The sequence below is a fragment of the Thermobia domestica genome, chromosome 9 (assembly GCF_964235325.1).
Source record: "Thermobia domestica chromosome 9, izTheDome1.hap1.1, whole genome shotgun sequence".
Lineage (NCBI taxonomy): Eukaryota > Metazoa > Arthropoda > Insecta > Zygentoma > Lepismatidae > Thermobia > Thermobia domestica.
Window position 1 is genome coordinate 175,374,207 of NC_137462.1, and position 20,674 is coordinate 175,394,880.

Sequence of the window (20,674 nt, forward strand, 5' to 3'; positions counted from 1 at the left end):
TTTCTTATCTATATCCTGAGGTAATTTAGATAATAAGCTTAAATGACTTCGTAATTAGTAGTTCCAGAGAAAGATGGATCATTTTGATTAGTACTAGACCACCACAATACGTCTGATAATGCTTTCCTCTTGTTATTTCGATAATTTAGAAAAATGTGGAATGAACGAGCCCATCTCTGAAATTCTCGAACGGGTCAATTTAAAATTTGCTCGGAATTAAAACAAATTCGTATTTCTTTGCAGCAACTATTGAAACAATGAACAACTAATTCCATTTATTTATTTATTTTACCTAAATAAACCATAGTAACTTCCTATGTTGACTTGAAAGCTATTTATGTTCCAAGGTTATTGCTATTGATTGAAAATTATTCTGAGAAATTAAACTCAGGCAGCGAATAGCAGTACATTTGTTTTTCTTTTTCAAAAAAATCACAGAAGCTAAGAAACAAAGAACTACATATAATGCATTCATGGAGAAAATTAGACTGTTGTCATTTAAATACCAATGTCCTCTGCGACCAGGTACGCTATTAAACAGATATATAGTGTTCGTACGTGACTTATTTGGCAAAACTGAAGTCCATTTTATTACATCATAAAATACTCTTGATATGATCTAATTTCTTTAGAGATGTGTAACACTTGGTTATTTACAAAGTGATACAGAAGCATCAATGTAGGATTTGTTATTTATTCAGACAAACTGATATTCAAGTATTCTTTACAAGTTTGGATTCTAACTTCAATATTATTCTTTTGTTTGTTTTTGTTGTTAAATCTTTTTGTTAGGATTTATCGTAAGTGTTGTTCTTGTTGTGATATACTTTTATGTATGTATGCATTAATGATGTCAGAAAGCACACATACACACACAAAAGAAAGTATGAAAGAAGATAAACGAGCAAAAAGGGACAACAACTGCTGTGAACCATGTTGTCAACGCCTCCTAGCTGGTGCCACAATAGACAAAAGTCCTCTAGAACAAAATTATTGTGATTTACATCCTGAAAACGAAGAAGAGACGAACGTATCTTATATATATTTTTTTCTTGTGGTAAAGGGGAAGGAAGGGGACGAGAAAGAAGACCAACTGGAGAAGACAGCTATTCTCGTTTTCTTTGCAAGAAGTCATTTTATGGCTGTTGGCCGGTGTCGTAACGAGAGACCGACTTTTAAAAGTGATTACGTACGTTAATTGGACCCCTTTTGCATCGTCGCTCTGTTATAACAGGGGCTGGAAATGTCATACGCTAAATCATCAAGCAGGCCTTTTGCTTAACTACTTTCGCCAGACTTCCTTTTTGTGTCTGTCTATCTGTAATAATTTTCTGAGAGCAACAACAAAAAAGAACAAGAACTAACTGGTCGTCGCAGACAGAAAAGGATTATATTATTTGATTTGTTGCATGCATGTATATATATAAATATAACTTCATCTTCTTTTGTCTCAAATTTAAAGTTAGACGATTTATATTTTTGATTACGTTATTGTATTAAGTAATTAGCGGATTGTATTACATTGTCGATGCTCATTAGCGTGTTTGTTTTGAGACTTCTCTTTCTGCCTTTCCCCTTCTTTCCGTTCTTTCTCTATCTTTTTTCTCATCCCTTCAGTATATTATTTATCGGAATTTTGTCTTAGTTTGTAGCAACATGCATGCTTAAGAGTTAATAATTGAGGACCGTTTTTTGAAAACTCGATAGAGCAAATTTTGAGAAACGGAGGTATGTTTTTTTTTTTTTTTTTTCTGGTAGGCCTATACTTTTTATGCTACCAATCGAGCTGTGAACTCAGAATTGACAAATATCGAAATGTGCCATGTGTATAGAATACTAAATTATGAACGAATTGCCAGAACTCGATAGAGGTTATGTACAATAAGAACAAAAATGCAATTGTTGCAAAAAAGATATTTTGTGCTCTATCGAGTTTTGAAAAAAACGCTCTTCAATTGGTTTATTCATGCTTCAATATGTTCCATTTCTGACTTAAGAGTCCGCTATTTTTGTTCTTTTTCTATTGCGTATAACAAACAAAGATGCATAAAGGCTGTATGGATAGACTTTAACGTAGAACTAATTTAATAATAATAATAATAATAATAATAATAATAATAATAATAATAATAATAATAATAATAATAATAATAAAAAGATTGTGTTGTTGAACCACTGTTATAATACGAGAGATGTTACTACTTTTTCTTGACTTGATTTTGAGTTTAACGTCCCGTTCAGCAGCGAGGCTATATGAGACGTGGACTTACTGATTAACGTGGAATCCGAACCACATAAGCTCCCGCACAGTGTTTCAACTAAAAACATCGGTGATTTGGATTGACTTACATTAATAATTTGTATATTTTATGGGTGACAAAGTCTACAATTTTATTTTTGTTTTACAGATGTTTGTAGTACAGTAATGAAGGACAGGAAAAAAAAGAGAGGACTCGAACTGATTATGCGAACAGAAGAGCGTATTGATGCAATGCGGCGACCTGTTTTCAACAGTCCGAAATGAAAAAAAAAAAAGTGACGTTTGTCTACAGATCCCGGAATATCTTTAAACGTTGTCCAATTTGTCGGCAATGGTTCCAGTAAGATGGAGCTAAGCCGCATACAATTTAAGCTAACTTGACCTTCCTGCATTTAAAAATTTCAACAATCGCGTGATTTTCAAATCGTTATACACATTTCTTTGAAAATAGTTTAAAGTGGCCTGTAACTACTCCAGATGAAAACCCATATAACTATTTCTTGTGAGATTTCCTAATGTAGGACGTTTCCAAACGAGGACCCCCATCACATGATAATTTGAAAATAAATGTCGAACAGCGTACTTCGAAAGTGAAGTCGTGCAACACTTGGTCAGATATTTGGCAATATGGAACCAGAAGAAAGAAATAAAAAAAAAAAAAAAATGAAGTGGACATTTCGAACTTATTTTCCGTTATTTCTTTTAATTATTTTTCTACATCATATTATGCGTCTTTTGTGTGTAGTTATAATAAATGTTTTTAAATGCTATAAATTTAGTTGAAACAATCTTAGACCACTCATTTTCAACTGGCCGATGTATGAAGTAGGAATGCGATTTTACAATCAGAGAAATAGCAGAGAGAAACACAATGGGAGAAACAGACTAAGGATGACGTAGGAGAGCAAGTGTTGGCAGCAGTGGCGGATAATGTTAGTATTGCTGCGTTGCGCAACGATCAAAGTATTTCAAGAAAAAAATGTTATTATCAATAGTAGTGAAGAACAGGAAAAATACTTTTTAATACTTGCATATATACACTTTAAATAACTTTTTTTTTTTTTTTTTTTTTACTTCTGTAACTGTTCGTTCCGTTAATCCGTTTTAAAAAGCGAAAAATAATCCGTCACGGAATCTCTAATTTATATTGTGTTGCAGCGAGCATACAACGACCAGATTCCTTCAGCGCGGGAATTGGAGCGAATGTTAAGTCTCCTTTCCCCTATCTCAGAAGTTAAAGGGTCTGGTTGTTGCAGTGCTTCTGCAACACAGCACAGTTTCCAGTGAATGAGGTTTTTTGCGCTAAATAAGCTTTCTGAATTTTATTTCACTAGCAATTAACAATTGGAATTTGTTTTTATGCATTCATATTTTTTAAATTACGGGACCATACTGTAGCAAATCAATATAATGACAATTAAAAAAGTGATTGCAGAATTACAAAATAAGAAAGGAAATATCTAGTAGAGGAGAAAACAAATGAAAGTAGACCCGCATTTACAAGTTAATTCTTAGCTTATATTGATAATGAAGGCTTCTTCTACAGTAATATGTGAATCAAATATTAATAAGTCAGCATGTAGAATCTCTCCCCCTCCCTCTGAGGATAGTATTTTAATATAAACATATTTTTTTTATAAAATAAAAGAAATATATTTATATTAAATATACATACTCTCTACTCTTGATGATTTCCACATAAAACTGTATGATGGGGAACGTCACATTGAATTTGGAACTAGTTAGCAATGCTCAGGGGCGTAGCCACGAGGGGGTCCACCGGGTCCGGACCTCCCAAAAATTTCGAAACTTGACTAACATTTGTAGACTTTCTTAACGAACTATACTTGTTTAACAGAGAAACGATTGATGTAGGCTAAATATTTTATTTTACGCCTCATCATGTACTCTTCTTTTCTTATAAAAATAATCGTTCTATCATTTTTTCTAAAAAAAAAATATAGATGACAGTAAGTAAGAATGACTTATTGTCTTTTCGGGTGCAGTATAAGACAGGTTCCATATTATGTAGACGCATTGGACCTCCCTCAAATACTTTGGACCCCTCCCAGTTAACAATTCTGGGTGTAGAACTGGCAGTGCTGTTTGTTTTGATGTTCTTTGATTTTTGGCTTCTGTTACATGCCGATCCTTCATCTGGCGGGTTTCAAGGTTTCCTTTCCAGAACATATCACATTGATAAGCATTGTTTCGCCTCATGTGGAAGTATATTGTGTTCATCTTGCATTGCGTAAGAACCAAGACGGATGATTTGGAATGTAGTTTTTTTTTCTTTTACGCACATGTGTGTGTGTGTGTGTTGATGTATGAATATGTGACATTCGCAATTCATATATCAGTACCTATTTTGTATCAGCTGTTTTGGTTTTTAATTATTAGGTTTAATTTTCTGTAAATAACCTACAAATTATGAATGAATTGTATACCATGACTTCTGTAAATAACTTACAAAAAACATTGACCAGCTTTCAACTGAGGAAAAATTTGCAATTAAGGCTTAGACAAAACAAGCAAAGGGCAATTTAGGAGAATGTTCGAAAAAAAATCCAGTTTAAATTTACACAATATCTTATGGCAGTAGTGTTGTTTGCAGTGGCGGATCCAGGATATGATCAAGGGAGGGGCTAAACTACAGTTTGCCGCTTTATCCAGTGTAAAACAGGATTGAAGTCCATTTTATCCAGTGTATACCTGAGGGTCAAAGGGGAACTATAGCCCTTGAATCCGCCCTTGATTGTTTGCACCAGATAAATTTCCTCAATTTATTTTAAATTTTCCTGAATAAACTGTATTCAATGTACATTTTTTATAACACTGATCTCAGCTACGAACTCTCTTCAGTCAACGCTGAAGAGGAATTCGGATCACTGTCAGGGACTGAGTTTGCTAGAATGAATCGTTCGCAATAATCTAGAAAAAAATATTTAGTAAATCTACAAAGCTTCTGAAATTAATATTAACTGTACCTATGGCGTCAGCAAAAGACGAAAAGTTTTTTTCCACACGAGCTGACAATAAGAATACCAGAGTTCAACCAGCATGTATTAGACAGATTTGCTCCAATCAAAGAGAGGAGAATGAACTTACTAATTAATTAAGGTGATTAATCGGATAAAATGTTCTGCATTTTTATTTTTTAAAAACAGAATTTTATTTAATTTAACATGTCACATAGCATTTGCATCTAAAGTTATATTGATTAGTCAATGAGTTAACTTTATGTCTTCTGTCTTTTATCGTTCGTACTGCAACACCCGAAACCACAATCCACCGGCCGCCACTGGTTGGCAGTGTATGCGTGGTCATTGGTCCACGAGAAGTACGATAGAAACCATCGACTACATTATCAATGCTCTTGTTTGCCTAACTCCACTGTCTTTTATCAACGTCAGATTAGCTACGAGTTGCATCTTCTCTCCGTCTGGTTTACCGGGAACGAGAGCAGCAAATGGTGATGTGATGCCTCAATATTCAGTTGGAGTTAGACTTATTCCATATGCATAAACTAAAACTAACTCTATGGCCTATGGAACCCGGAGGTTCAGTGCCGCGTTCACAAAAGCTCTCCACTGACTTCTATCCTTAGCTAATTGGATCCAGTTTCTACTTTGTATTCTTATCTCTGCGAGATCCATCTTAATATTATCCTCCCATCTGCGCCTAGGTCTTCCTAATGGTCGTTTTCCTATGGGTCTACCAGTCAAGACTTTGAAAGCGTTTCTACTTGCTTCCATTCTAGCTACATGACCTGCCCACCTAAGCCTCCTAGACTTGACGACCCTAACAATGTTGGGTAAACCGTATAAACTATGTAGTTCCTCGTTATGAAGCTTCCGCCATTCCCCATTCTCGTTCCTCTTGGGTCCGAATATTCTTCTCAGGATCCTGTTCTCAAATACTTTCAGTCTATGTTCTTCTCTCAGAGTAAGCGACCATGTTTCGCAACCATACAGAACAACAGGCATGATTATCGTTTTATATATTTTAAGCTTCAAATTCCTCGACAGAATTCGCGACGACAAGAGATTTTGAACCGAATAGTAACACGAATTCCCTGCTTTTAGTCGACATTTAATTTCTTCGTGAATATGATTTTCGTCTGTTAATATTGATCCTAAATATTTGAAAGTATCCACTTTATCAAAAGTATTATTTAATATTTTAACGCCCCCACAATTTGTCGTATTACGGTCCCGACGCACTTCCATGTATTTAGTTTTCTCTGCATTTACTTCTAAACCCATGTCCCTGCAAGCGTTTAATAATGGTATCTATTAAATACCATTATTTCTCTATTATTTCTCTATTAAATATGCATACTCTCTATTCCATATGCATATACGTATTAAATCGAAAAAAAAATGTTATAGTAGGTCCGGCAAAGAAAGCCTGTAACTCTTTTCAGGCCGGTATTGGATAAAGTTCAATAGGCAATAAATATATAAATAAATAAATAATGAATAAAGGATACTAAGAAAACATAAATAAACAAATTCCAAAAATACGAGCTAATCCCACTACTTTTAAAAAATAAAAAGTTCCTTTAGTGTTCCACAAATATCTATACTGTCTTTTATATATTGTTGATTTTATTACCTTTAAGTTGGCCTATGAGGCATTACCTTTTTTTTAAGATATAAAATATTTTAGAGCAGTGATTTCCAGGACGCCTGCACTACAAAAGTATGTAGAACTATTGCTAGAAATAAATATAAATTGGTATTATTATTATTATTATTATTATTATTATTATTATTATTATTATTATTATTATTATTATTATTATTATTATTATTATTATTATTATTATTATTATTGAAGATTTGAGAACTCAATGCTGCATCTGAAATTGCAGATAGAATTAGACAAAAACACGAGCGGGAGGAGGAGAGTGTGAAGTATGCACGATTTTCAAAGAGGTGCGCCCTCTAAATACCTGTATAATTGGTAACAACTGCTTTTAACCAAATAAAATTTGACAAAACTAAAAATACTAAAATTTCACTCGTGATCATCTGAAGAAAACTGAAATACAAAAAAATAGAATAAACTCAATTCTTACCTATATTTTTTCATTTAGAGCTCCTTCGTGTCTAAGTGGTTAGCGTACGTGAATTCGGCGTGGGAGACCCGGGTTCTATTCCTAACGGGAGCTCATGTGGTTCGGATTCCACGTTAATCAGTAGATCCACGTCTCATATAGCCTCGCTGCTGAACAGGACATAAAACTCAAAATCAACTCTCAACTTTTTTCATTTAATATATCATTATTACTATTAATTTGAGGTCCGAAACCAGTTATTTGTGTTAATACTGTACTGTATTCCAGTTTCCCGAAAAGGATAATATAATATAGATCAAATAAAGTATATTAAATATCAAGTTTAAAAAGTGCACGACGGAAAAGATACCACCTCTAGAAAACTGATAGCGGAAAGGGGGAATCAGACTTAAACACAGAGAGAATACGTTGTGTGATGTAACAGACTACGTAAATTCTAATATAAATACTATTCACTTTGAGTTTGTCATAGGGAGCGGTGGGTCAGTGGTAGAGCATTCGATCCCAAATTCCACCAAATGGGTTTTGTGCTGGACAAACACCGTGTGTGTGCATAGGTTTTCTCGAGATTCTCCCGTTTCCTCCCATTTTCGCCATTCTACCACTATCATCCATCTCACCGTACCCTTTGGCCTCGCACATAATCGTTGGACTAGGCATGGTACCGAGACCGAGACTAGTCTCGGTCTCGTCTCGGTCTCGTATCGATTTATCGAGACGAGACCGAGAAGGACTTTTATATACCGAGACGAGACCGAGACCGAGACGGACTTTTAAATACCGAGACGAGACCGAGACCGAGACAGACCTCTATAAATCGAGACGAGACCGAGACGAAACTTAGGTCAGTCTCGAAAGTCTCGGTCTCGTCTCGAATATTAATATTGATAGATACTAAAATTACCTTCACTCAAAACTTGTTTCGTTGCTGTGTTAGATAATATGAGAACGGTTGACTGATGTACATTGGCGTATTTAGGAGGTAGTTATCGGGCTCAAACCCCTCCCGAAATAAATAACTCATAATTTTTTGCATTGCACGTACAACGCAATTTTTTGTTACTCGTTCCTCAAGCCTCTCCAGAAACAAAACCACTGCTGATGGAAATAGAATTCTTTCTCTCTGTTTCTCTCTCTCTCTCTCTCTGTATATATATATATATATATATGGTCACGTGCCACCCAGGTCCGCCATGCATAGGTTCCCGGGCCCAACTTTAATTTTAAATGGAAACAAGGGCTGAGTGGTACCTCGTTCGATAGACCTTGAAAACTAAAAAGCGTTGTGGCCAGGGTTGGCAAGGTAATTTACTTGTTACGTATTTTACGTAAATTACGCGTAATTTACTAGTAATATACGTCATGTAGAAAACCAGTTTTTTACGCAGACGTAGAAAACTATATTTCTTTCATTAAAACTAAGATCATTTTGAATAGTCGGTTATATTGTAAGCTTAGTTTTCTTATTTAAGCATTAAAACATTATTATCTTCTAAACATTATATTTAAAAGTAATGATTTCATGCCAAATCATAGTAATAAAAAATAATTTTGGATAGCCCCTCGCCGGCCCACTACTACTTTCCACTTATTAGCGCACACCCAAGCACAACCACCCAACATATAAGCACACACATTAAAAATATGTGTTGGTTCGGATATGTTTGAAAGTATCAAGTAACCTTTTGATTATAACAATTTATTGTTATACCTTTGCAGCTTTTAATATAAAACTCGAAACATTTCAGTATACTTTGAAACTTCTATTAGAAAAGAAAAAGAGATTGATTGTTAGGCTAATTTCACCTTCATATTACACACTAACACACACACATAACTGATACGAAAAATACGGATCAGAATATTGAAATAATGAAATTTTAGAATAAACTGATTTGTTTTTCTTCCACGTCTCAACGATACTATATATACCACTTCACTTAGCACTGAGACATATTGAATTTTCGATGTAAAAGTTATTAGATTCTCATTTTAAACACACACAACTGAAAAAATATAAAAGCACCCAACAGAACATTATACTAAATTTTTTGGAATGAACTCATTTATTTTGCTCTTTTCTTCCAAGTCCAACAACACTAAATATATTACTTCCCTTAGCACTTGACTATCATTTGAACATTTAATGTAGACATTTTTCATTCTCATAATAAATAGACAAAACTGAAGAAAATACTCAACAGAATATTGAACTACTTGTTTCTTCGTTTTGTGTGTGTGTGTGTGTGTGGAAAGAAACAATTTGTCTTTCTTCCTAGTTCGAATACTGAATATATTTCACTTGGTTCCAATAAAACTGCGTATATCATTTCATTTTAAACTTAGCCATTATTTTAATTCTTAAAAAAAAAAAAAAGTTACATGCCATTTCCATTATAGTTTAGTACAATTCGAACACAATACTCTTAATCACACTAATATTCATAACTTGAGTGGTCTTGTAATTTGAGGGTGTAGTGTATTTGAAGTAGTTCCTTCGAACGTTCGAAGCTGAGCCGGTATCTTGTGACGTTATGGACAAAGGACCAATTTGAGAAAAAGTCTTTCAATTTGCGCTGAAGATGCATGGATGTTCAGTAACTTCATAGTAAATTCCGACAACTCCTTATGTTGCCGAGTAGCGAAATACCAGAATGTGCGTGGTGTTGTAATTCCCTTCTTCATAAGTTCTTCAAAATTTCCACATTTTCCCCGATATTGCTGGTAGCTAGTTATTCCTGAAAGGCCGAGGTTTTCCAACAGAAACTCCTCTACTTGTTCGTGGTGCTTTTCTCAGACATTGCAGAAAGTCGTCACAAATGGAGACCACGAAGGCTTACCATTGTTGTTATATTGCACAATAGTTTCTTCCATGGCTTCTCTGGCATAAAACTTTTCTCGATTACAGAGGGTTTAAAACATGAAACATGATGAAATGGGTTTTGAACAGTCACGCATGCAAACCGTATTATACAATGCTACTTTACAAAGCCAATACAAAAGTCCCAGTTTATGCTTACGGATTAAGTTTTGCAAAATCCAGCTAGATTCCATCCAATTTTAGGACGAATTTTTTTAAAGCTCAGCGCGTAGAACATTTTCTTTTAATTTGTAGACCTGTTTCTAATTAGAGATGCGCACGAGACAAGATTTTGTGGCTGTCTCGACTCGAAAATATGCCGTAAAAGTGATGTCTCGACTCGAAAAATGTATATTTCTCTATTGGAAGAGCCGTGTCTCGACTCGAATTTTGTCAAGAAAATCCTGTCTCGACTCGTCTCGTGCGCATCCCTATTTCTAATTTTTTACGTACTTTACGTATTTTACGTAAATTACGCGTTTTTACGCGTATTTTACACGTCACGTAGAAAACCTTTTTTTACGCGTAATTACCCAACCCTGGTTGTGGCAGAAGATCTTTCATATCGGGCACTGTATTCAAAATGGCCGACAAGACATGTTGCCTCTATCAGATACAGTAAAACGTGCAGTACCACTAATATGAAAACGGTTGAACATAAATGAACCGAACAAAAACTCAAATAGAAAATGTCATGTGGCACATCGATTGATATTGTCGCGGATGCTCCCAGGGCCACCCTTCATGGGGGCCCAGGGTGTAACCTCAAAATTGTAAATGGAAACATGGCGTGAGTGATACCTCGTTCAACATATCTTTAAAAACTAAACAGTGCTGTTGCAAAAGATTGTTCATATGGGTCACCGTTTTTAAAATGACCACCAAGACATGGTACCTACATCAGGTAAAACGTCCAGTATCACTAAAACCACCAGAACAAATATTCGAATAGGAAATCACAGAGGGTATTTAACATTCTATAGCTCGGGAATGTTGCAACAGTCGAAAAGATGATGAGTGAAAGTGCCATAATGGAAAGGAAGAAATCTAACTCCTAGAAATTTATCCTAACCTAACTCCGTGAGTGAAGCGGGAAGGATCGGTGAAATTGCAAATGAGAGCCTTAGTTTTTGCAAATTGTATCTACGAAACAAAGTTATTTGAAATGTGTTTTTATAAGAGATAAATGTCTCTGTAATGGGATAAAGTACAGTATGTAAAATTCTTGTTAAATGGTACATTCCATTGTGATTGCAGGCAATGGTTTTATGCAAAAATGAATCAACTGAAATGCGAAACCAATTTGTCGAACAATGCAATTTTAGAACAATGTTTACAAACGTTGGTTTTGTTCAACAGTCGTCTGCATGATATTGGTTCGCTTCTTTCCCTTCTATGTCTTCTTGCATGTGATAGAATATGAGTTTCACTGAGATGTCCACAGTTACATTCCGAATAACTTTCAACGGTAATTTCAGTTGTGATCCTTAGTAACGAAACGGTACATACTGATGCAGATATGTCCCAAAAATCTTGCACGCATTGCGTTAAATTATCAGGGGCGAAGGGGCGGGCAAAATGTTGTTAAACTTGAATTTCACCTTATTTCACTTTATTTTTATTCATTATAGTACCAGTCATTTGTACACACGTGTTTCAGACAAACCATATCTATTGCAAATAAAAGTGAGGTTCTCATTTGAGATTTTACCATTCATTCCCGCTTCACCCACTTACGGACAGAGATCGGAAAGATAATTTTCTATCATTTCCTCTTTTGCATCATGTCAATTATACTTTAATAATCTTTTTCTCCGTTGCATTATACTCGAGCCGTGGAATGATAAATACCCTCTTTGTTTTCCTATACGAGTTTTATTCTGTTCATTTATCTCCAACTATTTTCATATTAGGGGATTTGTGGTACTGGACGTTTTATCTGATACACGCACCATGTCTTGGCGGCCATTTTGAAAAAGGTGGCCCATATGAAAAATCTTTTGATACAATACTGTTTAGTGTTTCAAAATTTATCCAACAACGTACCACTTGACCCATATTTCGGTTCAAAATTTCTAAGTTTGGCCCCCTTGAATGGCAGCCGTGGATCACTGCGAGAACATCACTCGTCGCGCCCCATGCCTTTCCTGTTTCACTTTCTGACTGTTCGTTTATCTCCAACTGTTTTCATATTAGTGGTACTGGACATTTTATCAGATACAGGTACCATGTCATGGCGGCCATCTTGAATACGGTGACCAATGTGAAAAATCTTTTTCCACAACGATTTTTACTTTTTAAAGATCTATGGAACGAGATATTACTCGCCCCATGTTTCCATTTAAAATTTTAAAGTTTGGTCCTGGTACCCCATGAAGGGCGGCTCCGGGAGGCGCCGCGACAACACCATTCGGTGCGCCCCATGGCATTTTCTATTTGAGTTTTTGTTTGGTTCATTTATGTTCAACCGTTTTTGAGATATCTCCGTGGAAAGATTAAAATGGGCCATCCTGTATATATATATATATATATATATATATATATATATATATATAGCCGCGGACCCAGTATATGATCAAGGGAGGGGCTAAACCATGGTTTGCCGCTTTATCCAGTGTAAAGAAAGTAGGATTGAAACCCATTTTATCCAGTCTATACCTGACCGTTAAAGAGGGTTATAGTCCCTATAGCCCTCCCCTATGATCTGTGATATATATATATATATATATATATATATATATATATATATATATATATATATATATATATATATATATATATATATATATATATATTAAAAATGCTGAAATTTTGTACCAAGTTGGGAAATTCTTCTAGATATTCTGCAATATCACTAGATAAACGATGTTGCTAATAGCAAAATAAAGTTGTATTTTCTCAAATTGCGCTACGTAAAGTATTACATATTTCTAATTTAGTTATTACAAAACCACAATAGCCCGTACATTATTTAGTGTAACAAAGGACAACACAGTACCATTAACATCAACATTTTGGAAATCTCTAATAACTCAAATGGCATGACGGTGCAATGCGCATCAACTGTATCTTAGCGTCAAATACTGTGATCATGGTATAATATAGTTCGAATGAATGAGGGAACAAAGTTACAAGAAACGGAAAATTTAAATGTTTCTAAACACTACTTCGAAAACAGGCTGACATATCACGTCTCATCATGCAGATGCTTCCAAAAGACTTAAATGCTTATAACGCCATTTACAACAATTGTTATTTCAAGTCATTTCAGAGATACCAAACACATTGGTAGTGATTGTTATACTGCTGAAAATGACGTATTTGTATGAAATTTTTATAATTATTATTGCTTTCCTTTGTTTCTATAACATTACAACAATAGTTTTTGGTGCTTTTAACTACAACAAATGGCAGTTACATTATTTTAAACAGCGTTGCCCACTTAAATAAATTGCCAAATATTATTCTAAATAAAGTACGGGACAAAAATAAACGACCAAAACCACCATTAGTTTTAATGGCATTTTTGGTCGTTTATTCTTGTCCCCCACTATATGTGCAAATAACGTAGATGAACTGCAAGATATTTTAAAATAACTCGTAGTTTGTTTTATGGTGCAAGAATGCTTTCAAGAGAAGACGTTTTTCATAGTCTTTGGGCTACTTATAATGTTAATGTTTAAGTCTTCGTTCCAGCAATACATGTAAATGCAAATTGTAACTGAATTTAAATGTAACTGATACATTTTCAGTAATACTAGTTGTTCCCCCTAAGCCTTAGGCCTGGTGTACACTTTAGATTAAGACCGTGCTTAATTAAAAGTTCTAATTACACACTAATTACATTTCGCTTGCTTTGGTTTGACCACCGATCACATCAAACTCGATCCATACCATATAGCTATATGCAATTATTCAAGGACTTACAGTTAGTAATACACAGTGTTCACTTTTGTTTTGTTTTGTTTTAGTTTAACGTCCCACAGTTATGCTATAGCACGGCCAACAAGAGATGGTCTCTGACGTTTCTTACCACATGCGGTGGGGCATTGCAGCCCCTACTTTGATGCCAGTGTTACCAACCACGATCACTCTGTCTTATACCATTAATTAAATTACCACTACAGTTGGACCGAAAAAAAATCTTTACACGCGAGTAGTGGCAATATCACTGCGAGCTGCCAGAGACGTTCTCTTACTGGACGCACTATGGGTCGGCTAAAAGAGACGTGGAGCTAATGATTATGGTGGAATCCGAACCACTTCGGTCGTTCAAAGTTACCCCTACCGGAAATCGAACTCGAGACCACGCGAACCGAAATCAAGAGTGCTAGCCGCTAGACCAAATGGGGGTTCTCACATTATGTTGATTTAAATCATTCAGTCAGTGTTACCAGACCCGAAAATTAAAAAGTAGCGTGTCTGTACTCCGAAAGTAGCGAATTCGAACCATTTGTAGCCCAAATATATAGAATTGAATACTGATGATGCTAATGAAATAATTTAATATGAGCTGGAAAATGTGCTGGACGTATTGCAAGAAGAAATTATGATCGACGAACGAAAACAATTCTAGACTGGACACCACAAGACAAAAACAGCCTAGGAAACCTCCGCATACAAGAAGGTATGATGAAATCAAGAGCCACTGAGGAGTAACCTGGAAAAGAATTGCCCAAGTTAGGTAGTTGTGAAGACTTGGAAAGATTTTCATCCAGCAATGGATTGATAATGGTTGATTATGATGATGGTGATGATTTTATTATATCTAAACATCGGAGGTAAACTAAACCAAGTCATAATTTCGTAATTTTATAGAAGCGAAATACTGGTTCCTCAACTAAGACTATATATATAACTTTTACTAGGTAAGGTAGGGTGAAAATGGATCCAAAATTTAATGAAAGTCATAGAGCGAAAAAAAAAAGTATTTTTGACTATTCAATCCATCTTGTTGCACCAAAACTACGAAAAATTAATACAAAAGAAAGCTAGAAAGTCAAGAATCACTTGTTTTGGCGAGTGAGAGAAAAAAAAAAAAAATAGATACAGATAACTCGAATTACCTATATACTTATACATATAATATGTATGTCCATGTTTCGCAAGTAATTTTTAATCAATATAAAATTTCAACGTAATGAACGCAAGATTAGTTTTCTCGAATAGAGATTGCATGCAGCGTTGAGAGATCAGGAATAAGATTAATCTATGTTACGGCACTGGATATGTGCTTACGTAATGCATTACGACCTTATGAACTTGTATAAGAAACATAATGCACTTAAAATGAGACGCGAATTATACGAAACATCGGACTTTGAATCTAACTTGTTTTGTGATCCAACTCGAGACCTCACATAGCAAAGATGAGTGTAGTAGCTCCCACCACAAGGTTCGGGACGTTCATGTTATAAAGTGTCAATTAAATACGGAAATGTGAAATGGTAATAAAGCATTTCATCAATTTCAAACAAAATACGTATATTGAACGTTATATTCTGTTTTTAAAATGACAGTCAAAGCAGAATGTATTGAATAATAAATGAGAAATTGTAAAGTTTCAATTTCGGTACGATTAAATACATTCGTGCTGCTATGTGTAGCGTTATCCCTTAGGAGGTATTGAACAATTCTGATTCAAAGGAAGGAAATATACTACTGTATAGTACTGGAGTTAATTTAATAGTTTAATTGTATAGGCAGTTCTGAGGCTATATGAGACAAAGTCTATTGCTGAAAGTGAAATATGGGTTCTATTAGAGTTTTAGGGTGATATACCTACTGATCATTGAACCTGGAATACGCCCATGGAAAGCATTAGCACTAGCAAATTAGCTATGAAGAGGTACACCATACCATAATTCTAAGTCAAAATGAAAGGAAAAAATAAGCAGAAACGGCAGACTGTACGAGAATAATACTTTCACTATTTTAGTTTCACACTATTTATTTCGAGACTTTCGAGACGAGACCGAGACTTGGTACTCGAAACCGAGACCGAGATCGAGACAAGCATCGGTTGACCGAGACCGAGACGGTGATTTTTTACTCGAGACGAGTCGGAGACCGTTATTTATCAACCAAGACGAGACCGAGACTGTACAAAGTCTTGTCTCGTCTCGTCTCGATACCATCCCTACGTTGGACGTTAGCCTATCTTTTATAAAAAAAAAGTTTCTGATGAAAAGATTTTAATGTATTTAGCGTATTTATCCTTATATAAATTTGAAGTGCATAACATTGAGTCTGTGGGTTTATATCCATTCTTTTTTTTTTTTTTTTTTTTTTTTTTTTGTTATTGATTTTTGTATATATTCTTTCTCATGGTTAAAAGGAAGTGAAGGAAACGTGTAATATTGACTTTGAGCTCCGTGATACGAAAAGGCACTCTTAACGGAATTAAGTCAATTAGCATTGGAGATAAAGAAATTCAACTAGGAAACGCTTTCAAGTCGGTTTATAAGCTTTAATATTACTACATCGGATATTCAATAAAATTAGATGACATTTCTTGGTTGTTTTCTGGCTTGTTCAAGGGGCTTTGAAAGGAAATTCGATCAGCGGTCGCCTATTTCGCTGCTTTGCAGGCCCAAAAAGATTGGAAATACGTACAGGAATCTGAGAAAAATAGATTCTCTGCTAATACTGCTAACACTGTTTTGAATATTTCGCAAGGTTCTTTGCAGCACAGTTGTAGCCAGCCATACAACTCAGGTAGGTAGGTGGGTACATACGGTGAATAGCGGCCTTTACATAGGGCGAACCGGGAACCAGACGCTTCAGACTTCTTCACTTGACTTTTGAAAATATTTATAAAATTTGATAAAATCCGAGAATAGGTACAAATGATTAGAGTTCTATAAGTAGCCCAGGAGAACACCAGCTTATGCACCAAGAAAAAATTTCCATCTTTTGTGTGTTAGTGAGTCCTGTTGCACTTGAATTTTATACTGTAGCATCCCGTAACTAGCAGGGATGGTGTTTTTCAAGTTACTTAGAACACTATTATCTAATAATCTCTTTAAGAATAATATAAACTAGAGGGAAAAATAATGTGTTGGATTGCAAAAACTTAATTTAACTGTATTACATATAACAATAGAGTCGGTGTTCACAGGAGCGGATTAAGGGCGGAGCCAATGGATCCGAGGCTCCGGGGTCCCCAAGCTCAAGGGCCCTCTTAAAATCCCTCTCTTTAATACTAAAATATAGCAATCAACTTATTATATTATAGGCTTCAGACCCATGCTAATTCTTTTTCCGCTCGTTACGCTCGCGGTATCGCTAGATTTAAGTCTTTCCATCAGCAGCGTTTAACTGTTAATAATCAATGTAACTAAACTAATTATTGTAAACTTGGAGCAAATTAAAATATTATAGGATAGTTCTCGGTGGTTCGGTAAGCCTATGTGGCTGTGGAAGGCAGCAAAGAAAATGTATGCTCTATTCGTAACATAGGGCCCCCTTGAAATAGTCGGCTCCAGGGCCCCAAAAGCCTTAATCCGCCCCTGGGTGTTCATTATCCATTGCAGCACCTTAAAAATCAAAATTATGATATCGCACTGTTGTAAATAAGCAATTAAAAATAGTTTATAATTTATTCTTGGGTGTGATTCCCCAATACCTACAGTCGGTTTTCATACCATATTGCGAAGGACATGAAAATAAAGTGCTATACCTGGTTATAGTATAAATGAAAACAGAAGAAAGAAAAAAGAAACTTTCTTATTTACAATGTCACACATAACTACATTTAAACTAGTGTTGGGAACAAAAACCGGTTTTTCGGTTTTCGGTTTTTAGAAAAACCGAAACCGGTTTTTGAAAATTTTCAAAAAAACGGTTTTGGTTTTCTCCAAAAACCAGTTCTGTTTCTGACCGGATCCGGTTTCAGTTTTCTTCAAAACTGGTTCCGGTTTTTTCCAAAATTTGTTCTATTTCTGACCAGAATAGTGTTTCGTTGTTCTCCGGAAACCGTTTCCGTTTCCACAGAAATAGTTTTATGTATTTTCCAAAAGTTTTCGGCTCTGGAGAAAACCGAAATCGGTTTCGGTGAAAAACCGAATCGGTTTCGGTGAAAAACCTAACCGGTTTAGGAGAAAACCGACATGTCGGTTTTCGGTTTTTCTAGAAACCGGTTAATCGGTTTTGCCCATCTCTAATTTAAACAGTGACGGCGGATCCATAGTTCTATAAGAAAGAAGTCACATAGGTACTGGCAGTGAAAACCGATTTCCTTCCCTTCCCCGCAACATACCCCGTTTTATAGAAGTTATTGATTTTTCATTTTGAGGGTATTCTTTAAATTCTGATGTGAGGTATAAATATTACAGAAAAAATAACAACGAATTTTCATTGCATAATCATATATCCAATATGTATTCTACAGAATTACTTAATTTAATTTTAAATATTTTATGTGACACAAAGAATTCAAGCTATTCAAGAAGTAGAAAATAATTTATGTTGTCAATACTGCTCAAACTATTACTACAATTGAAATTTTTCAATTGATTCAATAAAAATAATTTGGTTACTCATTAACATACATAATTATTGATAGTACAATTTAAAATGGACACAAAAACTAAGTTATGATAAAAAAAATCGAACATGTTGTCCCATGTGGAAACGTGTTAGTTAACCATATATATCCACGAGAAAACTTTAAAATATAGTGAAATTCCGCAAGTCTACAGGGGCTGAATTTACTGAACCCATCGTGAATATTCTCCGTCTTAAACCTACCGATTTGATGTCAGAAGGGCGAGAACAGAAATACCCGAGTCAAAAAAGCCCTGCGTCAGAAGGGCCCCGTGACAAAAGAACTCGAGTCAAAAGAATTGCGTCAAAAGGGCCCGGCTAAAAACGGGTCCTACGGAAATCAAAGCAAAAGGGGAATTGAGGTGGCGCGAGAGAACAGCTTTCCCTTGGTAAGCTGAAATAATTCTCCAAAAGGAGGAAGAATGTAAGTGGTTACTAGTAATAGATAGGAAATTTGAATAGTGATCTTGATTTTGTTTGTTGGTTGTTTGTTTTCCAGCAAATGTTCTCCATGAAAATTTGTTTACATCCCGTTCCCCTGGGCTTGTATTCTCTTGATTATATCTATTAATGACTGTCCCTTTAGTTCTGAATTTCCATTTCCACTCCTGGATCAAAGTATAAAATTACTTATTAGTATAAAAATATTCTGTCTGAAAAATATTGCCTTTAGGATCAAAACGAACCAGAACTTGAACAACATGGAATCCGAACGAAAAATTCGAGTAAATTCTGTTCCAGAATCCGAACTTTCAACACATAGCTCGTGTGTGTTTGTGCGCACGTTTCCCCAGAAACACAGATATCTGATGTTATCACGTAAGGCATCGTTTTCTTCCAATAATGTCTCTCCTCCTTTGTCTCCAGCTTTCACATGACTTGTCCCATCATTAGCCAAGACACCAGAAAGGGGAAAGAGGACGAGGGCCTCCTTCTTCCGATGCACACCCCTGCCTCGTGACTGCTCAATAAACGTGTTGTAACATTCATTTTACTGTAGCAATAAATAAATAAATAAAAATAAAAAAGCTGCTGCCCAAAACTTCTGCTCCTCCGCCCCTCTCAAGAAATTAAAACTGGTGTCGTCACTGGCGATTATCATTCGTTTTCGAAGTAAATACAGATTTTTATATTTTTAATGATATTAATTTACATTTTTCTTGAAATATGTAAATTAATAAATGTAAATTTGTTAACACAATAACTTATCTTAGAATCCAATGCATTTGCTGTTAAAATCATTTTGAAAATTCGAGTTCATGTAACCCAGAAATGGATTAATCATGTTTCTATTACTCTATTTTATAGGAGAAAAATTGTCTTAGAACTGAAACATCCTTCTAGAATAAATCAAGTTTGAATTTCAAAGTATCACTGTATTTTAGGAACCATATTATATAAATTTTCTTCAAAATAGTTCTTACATGGAACGTTCAGAGCACAAGCCCTATTACCAAAGATGAGAGAAAACAAAACATAAAGTTTGTACGGTACGCTTTAGTACATGGAAGAGTTAATATTGCTTTCTGCATTGTAGGCCCTACGAGTTATTTATAATATGCTCAAAACATAGGCAGTGCCACAGTGGGTGCAATGGGTGCACCTGCACCCACATTAACTTCGATTTTCAGATTTCCTACAATAATCCTTTCTATTTTGTATATTTATTGTTTCCTATGTTTGGATATATTCGAGCCACTTCTTAAGTCTCTCATAAGTTATTTGCTATTATACAGCGTTTTTCTAGATTTCTTTTAGTAAAACTTAGGGATTATTTTTGAGATCTTAAGGCTCAATAGTGCAGAGCGTTCTGGCAGCAATGTTAGGATGTGTTGTCCCATTCTAGCCTGCACCCACATTACCAAAATCCTGGCGCCGCTTATGGCTCAAAATGACCAGAAATGCATAAGAGAGCTAAAAAGTT

General features: G+C 35.2%; 1 long non-coding RNA gene across 1 annotated transcript; it reads left to right on the forward strand.

Annotated features, from left to right (window-relative positions):
* Positions 1-329: 329 nt before the first annotated feature.
* On the forward strand, positions 330-2,985 carry LOC145694206 (uncharacterized). The gene is made up of 2 exons (XR_014132958.1): positions 330-525; positions 2,409-2,985. It is a non-coding gene; the product is annotated as an uncharacterized LOC145694206 (long non-coding RNA).
* Positions 2,986-20,674: the final 17,689 nt, after the last annotated feature.